Source organism: Trichosurus vulpecula, chromosome 3 (genome assembly GCF_011100635.1).
Source record: "Trichosurus vulpecula isolate mTriVul1 chromosome 3, mTriVul1.pri, whole genome shotgun sequence".
Lineage (NCBI taxonomy): Eukaryota > Metazoa > Chordata > Mammalia > Diprotodontia > Phalangeridae > Trichosurus > Trichosurus vulpecula.
This window is the reverse complement of record NC_050575.1, coordinates 262,326,436-262,341,346: the sequence shown is the minus strand read 5'-3', so window position 1 is coordinate 262,341,346 and position 14,911 is coordinate 262,326,436. Positions and strand designations below refer to the sequence as shown.

The 14,911-nt window shown below is 41.2% G+C and overlaps 1 pseudogene; it reads right to left on the bottom strand.

Annotated features, from left to right (window-relative positions):
* Positions 1-376: 376 nt before the first annotated feature.
* On the bottom strand, positions 377-2,949 carry LOC118842469 (annotated as a pseudogene).
* Positions 2,950-14,911: the final 11,962 nt, after the last annotated feature.

Genomic DNA, 14,911 nt, shown 5'->3' with positions numbered 1-14,911 from the left:
ACAGCCTCCAGACGGGGTTGGGAGGCTGCTGAGGACGAGGGTGCCAGAAGGTGAAGGAAGTGGCCCGGCCCGGCTGTCTGTGGGGCCAGGGAAGCCAAAGAGGCCAGGGGAGGCTGCCAGTCTTTTCTGGTCTCGTCAGAATACCGAGGCAATGAGCAAGTCATTCCTTCTCAAAGAACCAAAAAAAAAAAAAAAAAAGAGCAAAAATTCAAAAAGCCCGAGTGGAGAAATGCTTTTGAGTCCCACCAAGGTCGCGGCACCAGAGGGGTCCAGCGAAGAGTAGATAGAAGGCCAGGTCCCGGTGGAGGCCTGGAGGAGGCGGGGGTGTTCCTGAGGAAGGTTTGGGGGCAGTACCAGGAAGATTGGCTGCACCTGCTCACAGGATCATGCAATTCCTGAACCTGCAGCCCTGGTTCTGCTCAGGATTTGGGAGGCCCTTGAGTTGCTGGACTTGGGACCGCCCGACCTCTAGGACCAGCTCGTGGAAGGCATGCTCCACGCTCTGCCCGGTCGTGGCCGAAGTCTCCACGAAGGGCACTCTGAAGGTCCGGGCCGCTTCCTGGCCCAGGGCCGGGGTCACCAGGCAGTTGGCCGTATCCCTCTTGTTGGCCACCAGGACGAGGGGAATGCGATCAGTGTCCTTGACCCTCCGCAGCTGGTCCGGGAAGACGTTCACACCTACGAAAGACTTGATGTCATCCACTGTGTAGACGCAGAGGAAGCCCTGCCCCACCCAGCGCATGAACTCCTGGCGCTGGCTCTGGTGCTCTTCACTGCCCGTCACGTCTCGGATGGCAGAGCTCGCCATCCACCACCAAATGGGTGCGGTAGGAGTCTTCAAAGGTGGGTTCACGGTCAGTCACAAAGCAGTTCTACAGTTGCCCATCACCGCCAACTTGTACAGCATTTCTGCCCCTGGCTGGTAACTCTTATCCAAACTGGAGATGGAGCTGAGCAGGAAGGCTCATCACAGGCTGTCGGGGAGGCCGGGGACGCGAGGAAGACTGAGCAGAAGCTAGCTGGAAGCCCGAGCCTGGCAAGTGATCCCACCAGCCCGGACCTTGATATCTAAGGGTAAGAAGCCCCGCCCCCACGCCCAGGGGCTGTGGCCGGGCCGCGGAGGAAGCCAGCCCGCTCCCGCCTCGCCCCGGAGCCCTTAGGCTTCTTAGACTTGCCCTAATGGGCCACGTGGAGGCCTGGAGGAGGGAGGAGGCTGGCCAGGGAAGGGAGGCCTAGGGAGTCTGAAGCTGCAGGTGGATGGAACTTTGTGTATCTGCTGGGGCAAGGGGTCAGGGGCGGAGAATGTAACATTGTGTATCCAAAGAGGAGCTAATTGCCAGGACAGGACAGTTGGAACTCCGAGTATGCGCCTGGGCAGAAGCTGGGCCAAGAAGTACTTGTTAAGCACACTTTATGCAAGACATTGTAATAAACTGCAGTGGGGGCGGGGGAGGGGGGGGGGGTTGAGATATAAAGTCGGAAACAATCCATGCCCTCCAAGATCTCACAATCTAATAGGGGAGACAATGTCCAAATAATTACATACAAATTATAAATAGATATGGTTTATACTTCGTTCTGGAAGAGGACCATGACAGCAGGAAGCTGATGATGTGACTTGCAGCTGAATTGGATTTGAGTGAGGGAGGCCGTGCAAAGTCACCAGCCTCACTTTCTCCTCCAGAGCTATCTGGGTCCAGTGGCTAGATATAGATCAGGAAGCCTGGAGATAGCCCAGGATACAGTGGGAGACCTTGGCCTTTTTGAGCTAAGGTCTTTTTCGTTTCTCACTTTGAGTGAGGCAACTTCCATTCAGTGAATAGGCCTGTTTAAGAGGTGAGTCAAGGGATGGCGCCTTTAATATTAAAAAAAAAAAGTCAAACCAGGAGGAGAAAACCCTCAGGGTTGCTGGCTTAAAGAGAAACAATTACTATTTACAATTCACTAAATGTAATGGCCAGCAGGACCCCTAAAACAACTGAACAGGCCTTGTTTGACGATCAAGGAAGAGTTCTGTCTCTCGATAGCAGAATCTTTGGAGGAGAGTAAGGTATAAGAAGATTGGAGGGTAAGAAGAAACCATGTCAGTGAAGGCTTTAAATGTCAAACAGAGGGTTTTTAATTTTATTTCAGAGGCAATAGAGAACCACTCGTTTATTGAATAGAGGCAGGAGAAGTGATATGATCAAACCTACACTTTAAAAATCATTTTGATAGCTGAGGGAAGGAGGGATTGGAGTGTGGAGTGAAACAGGGCAACCACTAGGCTATTGTAATAATCAAAGTGCATTGTAATAAGGGATTGAACCAAGGTGGTCTCAATGGTAGGGGAGAAGACAGGGTTGTATTCAAGAAATATTTTGAAGGTAGTGTGAATGGGATTTGGCAGTAAATATGGTTATGAGAGAGGACAGTGAGGAGTTAAGGATGACACCTGGGTTAGGAGCATGCATGATTAGGATAGTATTGCCCCAAATAGTAATAGGAAAGTTTGCAAGAGGGCAGGGTTTGGAGATGAATTATAGAGTTCAGCTTTTGGGCATAGTGAGTTTAGGAGGTGATGACTCACATGAAAATGAGAAGTGTTTGCATGAACAAAATCAATTCAAATGTTATAAAAATGGAAACCATCTTAGGGGAAGATTTGTGTATCCAGTATCTGATAAAGGTCAGATTTCTAAGAATAATAGGGAGCTTATATGTGTGTATGTATACATATTTATATGCATGTGTGTATGTGTGTATATGTGCAAGAGCCATTCTTCAAATGATGACTGGTTAAAGGATTTGAACAATTCTCAAAACAATTGAAAAAATATTCACAACCATCTAAAGCTGGCTCCAACACACTAATTATAAAATAAATTCAAATCCAAACCACTCTGAGGTTTTACCACACATGGAGCAAATCAGTAAAGATGAAAAAGATGACAAAAGTCGAGTATCCATGCTGCAGGACTTTGGAATGACAGGCACACTAATACATTATTAGTGGAAACTGGTCCAACTATTCTGGAGAACAATTTGAAATTATGTGAAGAAAGTGAATTACATGCTACATCCTTTGACCCAAAGTTCCTATTGCTAGGCATATACCTCAAGGAGGCCACATTCAGAAAGAAAAGGTGGTATTCATCAAAAATATTAATATTAGCCTATTTTGCAGTAGCAGAACAACGTAGATGCACACGGATTGGAGGATGTGTAAATCAATTGTGGTACGCCAATAGCAACATATTTTGAACTTGAAGATTCTAAAACATATGGGAAGACGTATGAATTAATAAAAACAAAACCAGGAAAAATAATACAAATATAACTAAAACAATGTAAGTGGAAAGAGCAAAAAGAAAAAAAAAAGAAAATGAACATTGTGTCTGTCAACAAACAACAAACATTTATGCAAAACAAATCATATATTAGACATTTTACTAAGCAGCGGGGATAAAGAAAGGCAAAGACAGTTCCTATTCTCAGGGATAAAACATTTTAATATAAATGAATAGGCACATGAAAGAGTAAATGGAAGACAAAATTAGATGGGAAGATACTAGCAGGTTAGGGTTTTGGAGAGACCTGGAAAGCCCTTATTAAGAAAGTGAGATTGGAGCTAAATCTTGAAGAAAGTCAGGGAGATTAGGATGCAGAGGTGCTGGGGGAGGTGTGGTGTGGGTACAAGTAAACTGAACATTCCAGTCATAGAGATAACTGGTGAAAGTGCACAGAGGTGGTAAAAGAGGAAATGTCATGGGTGAAGAGAGACAAATAGTCCAGTGCAACCGGATTAGAGTGAATACAAATTAGTAAAATGCAAGAAAACTGGAAAGGGAGGGTGAAGCTAGAGCAGGGGTGGGGAACCTGTGGCCTAGAGACCACAAATGGCCTTCTAGGTCCTTGGGTACAGCCTTTTGACGGAGTGATATAAAAAGCAAAGGCACTCCCCAATTTTTTTTGTATCTTTCCTTCATGGTCTAGCTAAAATATAACCCTATAATTAATAAATTTATGAAATACCACATCTACCAAGAAAAATTTCACTATCAGAAACAATCTCTCCTTTCTCTAAATTCTCAAAGCCATTTGTTTCATATCTGTTATCTAAAGTAGAAAGAATGCACACTTTGTTTTGTGTTAATTTGTGCATTTAGCTAACCCATGTCCCATACAATACTGTAACCTTCTTGTGGGAAAGGACCATAACTTAGGAATCCTTGCAGATTCCAGGCACCCAATAAATGCTTGCTGGAACAACAAATAATTAAGACTTGTGAAATTTAGGCATTTAATATTTGCCTTCTTTTACAAAAATCCTATTCATGTGCTTCATCATGTCATGGAGATCATGGGTACTCAAAGGTTACGCCAGGAGAACAAAATTGTTGGGAGAATCTACCAAGTGAGAAAGGCCATATAATACTGTGTATAGTGTATAGATATATGGTAGATAAATGTGTGTTTGCAGAGGATCTCATTTCAGATTTTGTTGAGAAAATGGAAAATCATTCTCTGTGTACTTTTATGCACTACATCTCAAAACTCTGACATCATCTCCCATTTTCCCTCCTTTACTCAAGCAAGTCTCTGATTAAAAAGTAACCTTTCCTCTTGACAAGTTATTCTGCTTGTAACATTTATCCCATTTGCTCCTGTTTCCTCTAATTGAGGAATTCCTTTAATGTCCCCACAATTAGTCTTCTACTTCATATCTTGCATCTCTCTGTATCAACTATCTTCTTACATGCTGGTGATAAAAAAAATGTTCATATCTCCTCATCCTTAAAAATACACAACCTTATCATCCCCTCAGGGTGATGTCCTATATCTCTCCTTCCTTTTACAGCCAAATTCCTAGAAAAAAAGCTGTTTATAGATTTGTTGGACTTTCTCTCCTGTTATTCATTTCTCAGCCCCTTGCAATGTGGCTTTGGATCTCATCAGTCAACTGAAAATTCTCTCCAAAGGTACCAGGGGTCTTTGTCAAATCCAATAGTCATCTCTTAGTCCTCATCTTTCTTGATTTTCTGCAGCATTTCACAATACTACCATCCTTTTTTCAGAGTTACTATCTCCTCTCTTGCTTTTCATAGCAGTAATTTTTCCAAATACTTCCACTTAGTTTCTTTTGTTGCACCATCATCCGGATCTCAAGACTGAAATATCTCTCCTGGGCCCTCTTTTCCCTATACACTCTTTAACTTGGTGATCTCATCAGCTTGCATATGTTTAACTGTGAACTCTGTGTAGATGAATCAAAGATAGATATGCCTATCATATGTATGTATATATATATATATAGTACATATATACATATATGCATTTAAATATCTTCACATGTGTATGTACATTATATATGTGTGTGTATTTGCATACTTACATGTCAAGCTCTGGTCTCTTTCTTGAGCTCTAGTGCTATATCTACAACAGCTTCTTGGACATTGTGTACAGGCAGTCCAAAACAGAACTTACTACCTTTTCCCCAAACTCAGCCCTCATCCACACTTCCCTGATTCTATAAAGCGCATCATCGTGCGTATATTCCCTCAGGTTCACAATCTTAGAGTTGTCTTTGACTCTTCATTCTTCCTCTTCAGATATGTCATTTAGTTTCTAAATTTTGCAAGTCCTGCCTCTGCATCATTTTTTGTATCATATTGTTTCGACTCCCTTATCTATTGCGCTAGTTCAGTCACTGATAACATCTTGCTTGTACAATTGTAATGCCAACTAATTTATCTCTCTGTGTCAAAAATCTTGCCCTCTCCAGTAACTGTCTAAATAGTGGCCAAAGTGACATCCTTAAAATACATATTGGATCATCATTCGCATGCTCCATAAGCTCCAGTGGCTCCCTATTACATCTAGAATCAAATATAGTCTCTTCTGTTTGGCATTTCAGGTCCATCGTAACCTGGCTCCTTTCTACCCTTCTAGGCCCATTATATAATCACTATACTCACAATCTATAATACCATCCAGCTGATCTCCTTCATTTTCTTTGTACATTTGCCTCACCTTTCCATGTAGAATTACTTTTCCTATCTCCATGTATTTCCACAGTGTGTCCCCAATACCTAGAATATATTCTTTCCTCGTCTCCAGTCCTTAGAATTCCCATTTTACTTGAAAACTTACATAAGCTACCTTCTAGAAGTGTTTTTTAGATTCCCATAGTTGCTATTATCTCCCTTCCAAACAGTTTTATTATGTATCTTTTATATTATGCATGCATATATTTCATGTATTTTTAAAGAGAGCATGCAATAATAGAAAGAAAGCTGGCTTCATATTCTGGAAGACCTAGGTTCAAATCCTGCCTCCAACTTATGCAGGCTGTTTGGACCTGAGCAAGTTGCTTAACCTGCCAATGCTCTGCCCAACTCTTTAAAACTGCAAGCTGAAAAGAAGGCACACACCTTCTTTGGTAAAGGAAGTTCCTTAGTGATAACTCCATGCATCAATTAAATCATAGATTTGATCCAAAAATTGTAGGTTGTTCCAATGCATTATATAGACATCAATAAGCACTAATAAGGTCACTAATTGGGATAATTAATTAGTGTATTATTGTCATATCATTAACTATATTGATATAAATAATGATAATAATAATAGTTACATCTTACTATCATCTATTTGTATGCAGCCAAATAATTTAGTAGTTAGAGCAAAGGCCTAATTTCACATCAAATTAAAAGAAAGGATAATGATGAATAAGAAGACAATGTATGTAATCAAATCTATTTAAATAAACTGTTGAATTTGAAAAATTGGAAATGGATAAAAGTAAAGACATCAACTCTGCATGTAGTAATTTCATAGAGAAATTTACCAGAGGTAACAAAATTGCTACAAGAAAAAAAGACAAAAGCGCTTAGAGATTGCCTCATCCAAAAATCAGTTAATTTCCTTGCCAGGAAGAAAGATGAAGCAGCCAAGAGCAAAACTAGTTGAGAACACAAGCTCAGTTGTAAAAAAAAATTGTGGATGAAAATGGTAGAATATTAAGAAAGTACTGCCTCTCAGAAAAATGAAAAGCAATGAAGGGGAGCACAAGCCTATACAAAACTTGGTTTGAAACCTGATTCATCAGGTCATATCACCCAGACAGAATTTACAGATCAAATTGGAAGGTGACAGCAAGTGATATAAAAAAGAAGAGAAGTTTCAGAAGTTGATGACGATATAGCCTGACCATTGATGACAGTGGAAGCACTTTGTGTGGATTCTGTGCCTGATGTGTTATACTAATGAGCAAAAATAACATTCAAGTAAATAAAGCCAAAGTGTCTGAACCTGGCCAAATATGGATAGAGAGAATATTTTCTCTTTCACCTGTGTGTGTGTGTGCGCATGAGAATTCCATTTCTAATGTTTTCCATTCTGAAAGTGACTCTCAGAGGTTTATTTATAATATACCCTAAAGAGAGGAGCATAGTTTTAAAAAATGTCAAAGAAAACATTAATAAATTTCAACCAACAACTTTTTAGGAATGATATAAGCAGGAGATAATATCCCTTCATATTTTTCTTTGGAGCTAAGCAAGTTCTTTGTATTTTTACATTAAATTTACATTTTTTGGTTGTCATTTAGATTTACATTGTTGTAGTCATTGCATATATTCTTTTCCCCATGAACTTCTCTTTGCTTAAGTTTCTGTAAGTCTGTTTCTCTGTGTTCATCATTGTCTTTGTTTCTTACAGCAATGTTCTATTATCCTTATATATTGTTGATTATAGTAAGAGAAGGAAGCAGAGAAATTTTCATAGATTATTTTCTAGAGTAGACATTTTCATGGTCACATAATTGATTAAGGGGTATAAGAAATGCAAGATCCTTTCGTTTTAGTTATTTATTAGGAAAAATCAACTTAATTTGTGGAGCAAAACATAATTTTACAAGTCCTCTACAATAAGGTATCTACCGTGTTCCCATACATTAATGTCTTGCAACATTCCTTCAAAATAGAATAATAAAAATATCTTTAATGTTCTTTTTACTATTAAAATAAGACGAGTCAGGGGCAGCTAGGTGGCACAGTGGGTAGAGCACTGGCCCTGGAGTCAGGAGGACCTGAGTTCAAATATGACCTCAGATACTTGACACATGTACTAGCTGTTTGACCGTGGGCAAGTCACTTAACCCCAATTGCTCTGCCAGAAAAAATAAGATGAGGCATAAAACCAGAAATATTTGCCAATGTTGTGGAGCATATATGGCACAAAATTGAAATAGAGGAAGACTATCTTTAGGTGGTGAATTTTTTGTGTTACCATTTGTAAGATGTATGGTTACTCGAAAGAGATCATAACATAGGAAATAAATAAATAAATAAAGTCTATCTATCTTTCTACTTATCCTCCCAAATTACTAGCAGTCCATTGAGTTTGTCAATCTGTACATATATCTTGAACAGATCTTGAAGAGAGAAAATGAGTTGTGGATCAAATTGAATAATTGAAGATTGCAACTAAAATATATGCTAAAAACATGAAAATGCCACCAAAAATAATTGGAGAATATAAGATCTGAGAATGCCACCAAAATAGAGTTGTGTATGTAGGAAGTTGGGATCACATACCTGTGCACGCCTGTGAAGTATGACTACCAAAATTTATTTGAGATGCATCTAGGCACAGTACCAGTGATCAGGAGACCTGGGCTGGTAGAAACTAGTATCTGGGTGTGTAGAAGTTCTGAGAAGCAGGTAAGGTTCACAAGTTAGAAAGGGTGGTTCAAGAGGCATGTGGGAAAGTGGTGGCAAAGTAGAGATTGAAAAGGAGGAGAGAGACAGAGACAGACAGAGAGAGAGACAGAAAGAGAGAGAGAGAGACAGAGAGAGAGAGACAGAGACAGAGAGAGAGAGGCAGAGAGAGACAGAGAGAGAGAGATTGAGTGCAGGAACGAGGGAGACACTTCAAATCTAAGGGTTCAATGACTGGCATGAGAGAGTGCTAGTTCCAGGTCATGTGGAGCTGGGCAGTCCCAGACTGTGCTGTGATAGTATAAGTTCATGGGACCACACATTTAGAGCTGGGAGAATTCTAAAATCTCATATATTATAGCCCTAGCGTATTAAAGATGAAGAAACTAAGGCACCAGTTTATTATTTGCCTCAAGTCATGCAGGCAATAAGTGAAAGACTACAGTTTCAAATCCAGTTTCCATGATTTCAAATCCAGCCTGCTTTTCTATTACATTGTATTGCATCCCAGTCTGACCTAAGAGGAACTATGTGCAGAAATCTGGGTCCTATTCCTCTCCACCCCAATACATATATACCATCATGAAAGCAGAAAGACAAAAGACTAATAATAATCAGATTTAATATCATGTCGCGTATCTGAGTTGAGCATTTGCTGAGAGCCTCTTTAGTCTTTGTTTTGGGAAATTCCCATGGGAATTTAGAGTTCAGTTCATAAGAGAAATCAATGTCCTCTGATATTAACATAAGTTATTTGGACAATAAAAATATGATGGGATGGATGTTGACTATATAGCAACCTCAAGTGTTTTTTTTTCTTCTGAGGGGAGTACAGAACTTCAGGATGTTCCATAAGATTGGATGTTCACAGGGGTCTTTTGTTTGAGAAGTGGAACTCATTGAATTGTTAAGGGATACCCTCTATCAACTCCAAAGTTTTTCTGTTTCTGAGAGGAATACAAACCACAGGAGGATTTACTGGAGAGGAGGGAGGAACAATATCTGTTGCTTATGGATTATTCTGAATCTTTTCTATGTTTTCTGCATTTTCTATGGAATAGAATAAATGTTATCTTGTATCCCAAATACGTGCAGGTTAACTTGAGTGGTTATGCAGGAACTAGGTATCCTTTTACCTATATCAGTGGAGACCTTGATATAAACTATTTTATGAGGTCTTCCTAGAGGCAACTCTGAGTGGAGGGAATACAAGCCAAAGAAAGAGATTATGTCTTAGGTTAATTGAACTTGGTCTTTATAAGACCAAACCTGTGATCCTGGGCCACAAGGGTTCTGGGGCACAAGTTATATTATTTTATTTTATATTACTTGTGCACACATTGTAGTCCCATGTTTTCCCTCACCCTTCTCAAGTAAGCTCCTCCAAAATGGGAATAGTTTTGTGTCTTTGTATACTTACGATATTGAACAAGAGAGATTAGTTATATTGCCTGAGTGTTGAACTGATAATCTTAAAACATAAAGGGCCCCAAGGGAATCCATATATTGGGTACACTCACAATGGAAGATTTATGGTGGGACCAAGTCAAGAATCTTATTGGATGAGAAGGTGTGGATTGGCTGTTATCTGCACTGGTGGAGATAGCTACATCACTGATAGCATGGCTCCATCAAAGTATCAAAATCTATCCTACTGATAAGTGGACTATGATAAAAGCATCCAGTCTAAAAGAAATAGATCACTAGTGTTGAAAAGTAACAGAAATGTTTCTGAAATGATTTATTTTTTGGTAGTTCTTCCATTTACCGAGGTGATATTTGTGCAGTGATTTACTTGGGAAATCTTTGTGTCCATTAAAACTACATGTGCTTTGGCTGCACCTTTCTCTCTCTCTGTTACAGATGCTGCTTTTGTAGACACTCAATGTTGTAAACTGGTAAACACTTTAGAGCCTAGAAGTGAGTCTGGCATTGTCCAAACCACTCTGTTATGGTCAGGGTATGGGCTGAGCCATTTCTGCTTTGAAGCTCTAAGGGAAAGAGGAAATATATAGCTTTGGGGCTTGATTGATAGTTTTCCTCTTTCAACAGGATTAGCCCCTGCTCTGTCTGCTTTGTAATTATCTTGAGTACTGATCCAGCTAATAGGGAAATGAAACCCAACCAGCCCAAACCATGTCCTTGGCACTGTTATATCCTCTTCTAACCATCGGGGCAAGGCCTGAGAAGCAGTTTTAATGTGAAGCGGACAAAACAGAAAGAGCTTGAAATAAGGTGAGTATAAGCCACATAAATCAGCCCAAAATTAACTGAGCGTGAACGCTAATCTACAAAGGTATTACCAGGCTCGTTGCTGGGATCCCATACATGCCCTTACAAGCTCTCTCCTCAGCTTTCCTCTTGCTGAGGAATGTGGCTGATCCCATGGGAACCTTTCAGACCATAAATGCAAGTTCCTGCAAGCTGAGTTTTTTACCCTTTGACCCCAAGCTTTCCCCTCTGCTCCAATGCCCATGTTTCAGTTCCAGCTGACATGCATTTCAGACTCAGCTGAATCAATTTGATGGATTCAACAAATAACTAATTAGTTGCTGTGTTTTTGATGGGATTCAGAGTAGGCCTATGAAGGAGAAAAGGAGGAAACTTGATAGTTTGAACTTTGCTGTGTCTTTCTTCACAGAACTTTTGTTTTCCTCTCACTGAGAAGAGTTTTAATAAGGGTCTTCTATAAGTTGTATCACACTTATTTATTGGGAGTAGTGTCAGATCCAGGTCATACATCAGCCAGTGGTTGATAATACCAACTGCACTACGTATTTACATAGAGTTTCTATTCCCCCCCCACCTCCACCAATGTCTCTACCCCCAGCTCAAAGCACTTTATAGGCATCACCTTTGAGGGTGAGGATTATTTTTATTGTTGGCTTTTTCTCACGATAGCTTTGCATGGGAGAGTCACGGGTAGGGAAGGTCCTGAACCTCTGATTTCATTAATGCAATGAATCCCAAGTGTAGAAGGTATTTCCAGTGAAGGAGATGAGTAACTTGGCTGAAATTTATAGTGTTAGGGAGTTGTCCAGGGCACTGTAAATTTAAATGTATTGATCATTGGTCACATAGGTATTATGTATCAGCAGTAGAGCTCAAAACCCTTGTCTTTTTATCTCCAGCCTTGATACTTTGTCCAGTTCACAAAATTATACTACGTCTATATGTCTTGCCCAGAGTCTGTGCTTAATAAATATATGTTCAGTTGAATAGTCTCATTGATTCTGTGACTATTCCAGGGAAAGAAATAGTGTAATCCCCATTTTATAGGTAAGGAAAGTTAAATTAGATATGATGAAGGACACAGAACAATGGAATCTCCATCCAAACATTACACCTTAAATGAATGTCATACTTGAGCTTGTTTCAGAATATTTCTGGTTCCTGGTAGCTAACACCAGGAAGGCCATAAATGAATGATTAACTCCAGTGCCTTTCTCTTACAATGCCTTTTTTTCATCTGAAAAATGTAAGAGGCTGGACTAGATAACTTCCGTGGTATTTTCCAGCTCTGACTTTCTATGAATCTATGAGTCCAATGGTTTCTTTGTAGCATTTTCCTGATTTGAGTAGCAGAGATACGCTCTAAAAGGCTTAACATCTAAATCCATAAAGGATTGCATAAATGAATAGACAGTAACACAGTGATGGCAGCAAATTTTGATGGTCCCCTCTCTGTCTTAGATAAATCTAATTGAAAAATAAAGAAATGGGGGGGGGAGCACAGCCAAGATGGCGGCTGGGAAGCAGGGACTTGCATGAGTTCCCCACCAGGTCCTTCAAAAAACCTATTAAAATGGCTCTGAACAAATTCTAGAGCTGCAGAACCCATGGAATAGCAGAGAGAAGCAGGGCCCCAGCCCAGGACAGCCTGGATGGTCTCCGGGTAAGGTCTATTGCATGGAGCTGGGAGCGGAGCAGAGCAGAGCCCAGTGTGGTCTGTGCCTGGACCAACCAGACCAGGAGCCAGGCAGAACAGGCCCTAGCAGTGAGTTGTGGCAGTTTCCAGACTTCTCAACCCACAAACACCAAAGACAACAGAGAAGGTTGGTGGGAAAAGCTGTGGGGACAGAGTGAAAAGAGTTTGTGGTTTGGCCACACCCCTCCCCAGGAGTGGCAGAGGTGGTGCAGCTCTGAGGACAGAACTACAGCTGCAGTTCCTTCTGGCCCCAGGCCCACCTGGTAGGAGGAATTAAGTGTCGGAGCAGAGCAGGAGTGCAGAGCCTGCTTAAGATTTGAGTCGCAGTCGGGGTTGGCGGTTCTTGGGGGAGGAGGAGCACTGGTGTGGCAGAGCTTGCTGTGTAGAAATAGCTCTGAAAGCAACAGTGCAATCCCTCAAGCTTGGGACAAAATACTCTCTATTCTACAAGCAGTCATACCCCGAAGAAAAACTCAAGGGTCAAGTAGTTGGCTGGGAACATGGCCACGCAACGAAAAGGGACTCAGATTCAGACTCAGACTTTGGAATCTTTCTTTGGTGGCAAAGAAGACCAAAACATACAGCCAGAAGAAGTCAACAAAATCAAAGAGCCTACATCAAAAGCCTCCAAGAAAAACATGAACTGGTCTCAGGCCATGAAAGAACTCAAAAAGGATTTGGAAAAGCAAGTTGGAGAAGTAGAGGAAAAATTGGGAAGAGAAATGAGAGTGATGTGAGAAAACCATGAAAAACAACTCAATGCATTGCTAAAGAAGACCAAAAAAATAGTGAAGAAAATAACCCCATAAAAATAGACTAACTCAAATGGCAAAAGAGCTCCAAAAAGCCAATGAGGAGAAGAATGCCTTGAAAGGCAGAATTAGCCAAATGGAAAAGGAGATCCAAAAGTCCACTGAAGAAAATACTGTCTTAAAAATTACATTGGGGGGCGGAGCCAAGATGGCAGCTGGAAAGCAGGGACTAGCATGACCTCCCTACCGAGTCCCTCCAAAAACCTATAAAAAATGGCTCTGAACTAATTCTAGAACAGCAGAACCCACAAAACAGCAGAGGGAAGCAGGGCTCCAGCCCAGGACAGCCTGGATGATCTCTGGGTGAGGACTATCCCACACGGAGTTGGGAGCTGGGAGCTGGGAACAAAGCAGAGCCGAGCCTGAGGGTCTCGGACCAACCAGACTAGGAGCAGGGCGGAGCGGGCCCTAGCGCCCTGAATCAGTGAGATGTGGCAATCACCAGACCCCTCGACCCACAAACACCAAAGACTGCGGAGGTTAGTGGGAAAAGCTGCGGGAGTGGAAGGAGTTCCTGGTTCGGCTTCCAGCCCTGGGGGCAGCAGAGGTGGGGCAGCTACAGCTGTTGTAGCTTCCGGCCCCAGGCCCACCTGGTGGGAGGAATTAAGTGGTGGATCAGAGTAGGAGTGCACAGACTGCTTAAGATCTAAGCCCAGTCCGGGTTGGGGGTTCTTGGGGAAGGAGCAGTGCTGGTGTGTCAGAGCTGGCACACCCCCCCCCCCAAACGTGGAACATAGAACTCTTTAGTCTACAAGCAGTCATACCCCACTGAAAAACTCAAGGGTCAAGTTAGTTGGTTGGGAATATGGCCAGGCAGCAAAAACGCACCCAGATTCAGTCTCAGACTTTGGATTCTTTCTTTGGTGACAAAGAAGACCAAAATATACAGCCAGAAGAAGTCAACAAAGTCAAAGAGCCTACAACAGAAACCTCCAAGAAAAACATGAACTGGTCCCAGGCCATGGAAGAGCTCAAAAAGGATTTGGAAAAGCAAGTTAGAGAAGTAGAGGAAAAATTGGGAAGAGAAATGAGAAGGATGCGAGAAAACCATGAAAAACAAGTCAATGACTTGCTAAAGGAGACCCAAAAAAATACTGAAAAATACACTGAAGAAAACAACACCTTAAAAAACAGACTAACTCAAATGGCAAAATAGCTCCAAAAAGCCAATGAGGAGAAGAATGCCTTGAAAGGCAGAATTACCCAAATGGAAAAGGAGGTCCAAAAGACTACTGAAGAAAATACTACCTTAAAAATTAGATTGGAGCAAGTGGAAGCTAGTGACTTTATGAGAAATCAAGATATTATAAAACAGAACCAAAGGAATGAAAAAGTGGAAGACAATGTGAAATATCTCATTGGAAAAACCACTGACCTGGATAATAAATCCAGAAGAGAGAATTTAAAAATTATTGGACTACCTGAAAGCCATGATCAAACAAAGAGCCTAGATATCATCTTTCAAGAAA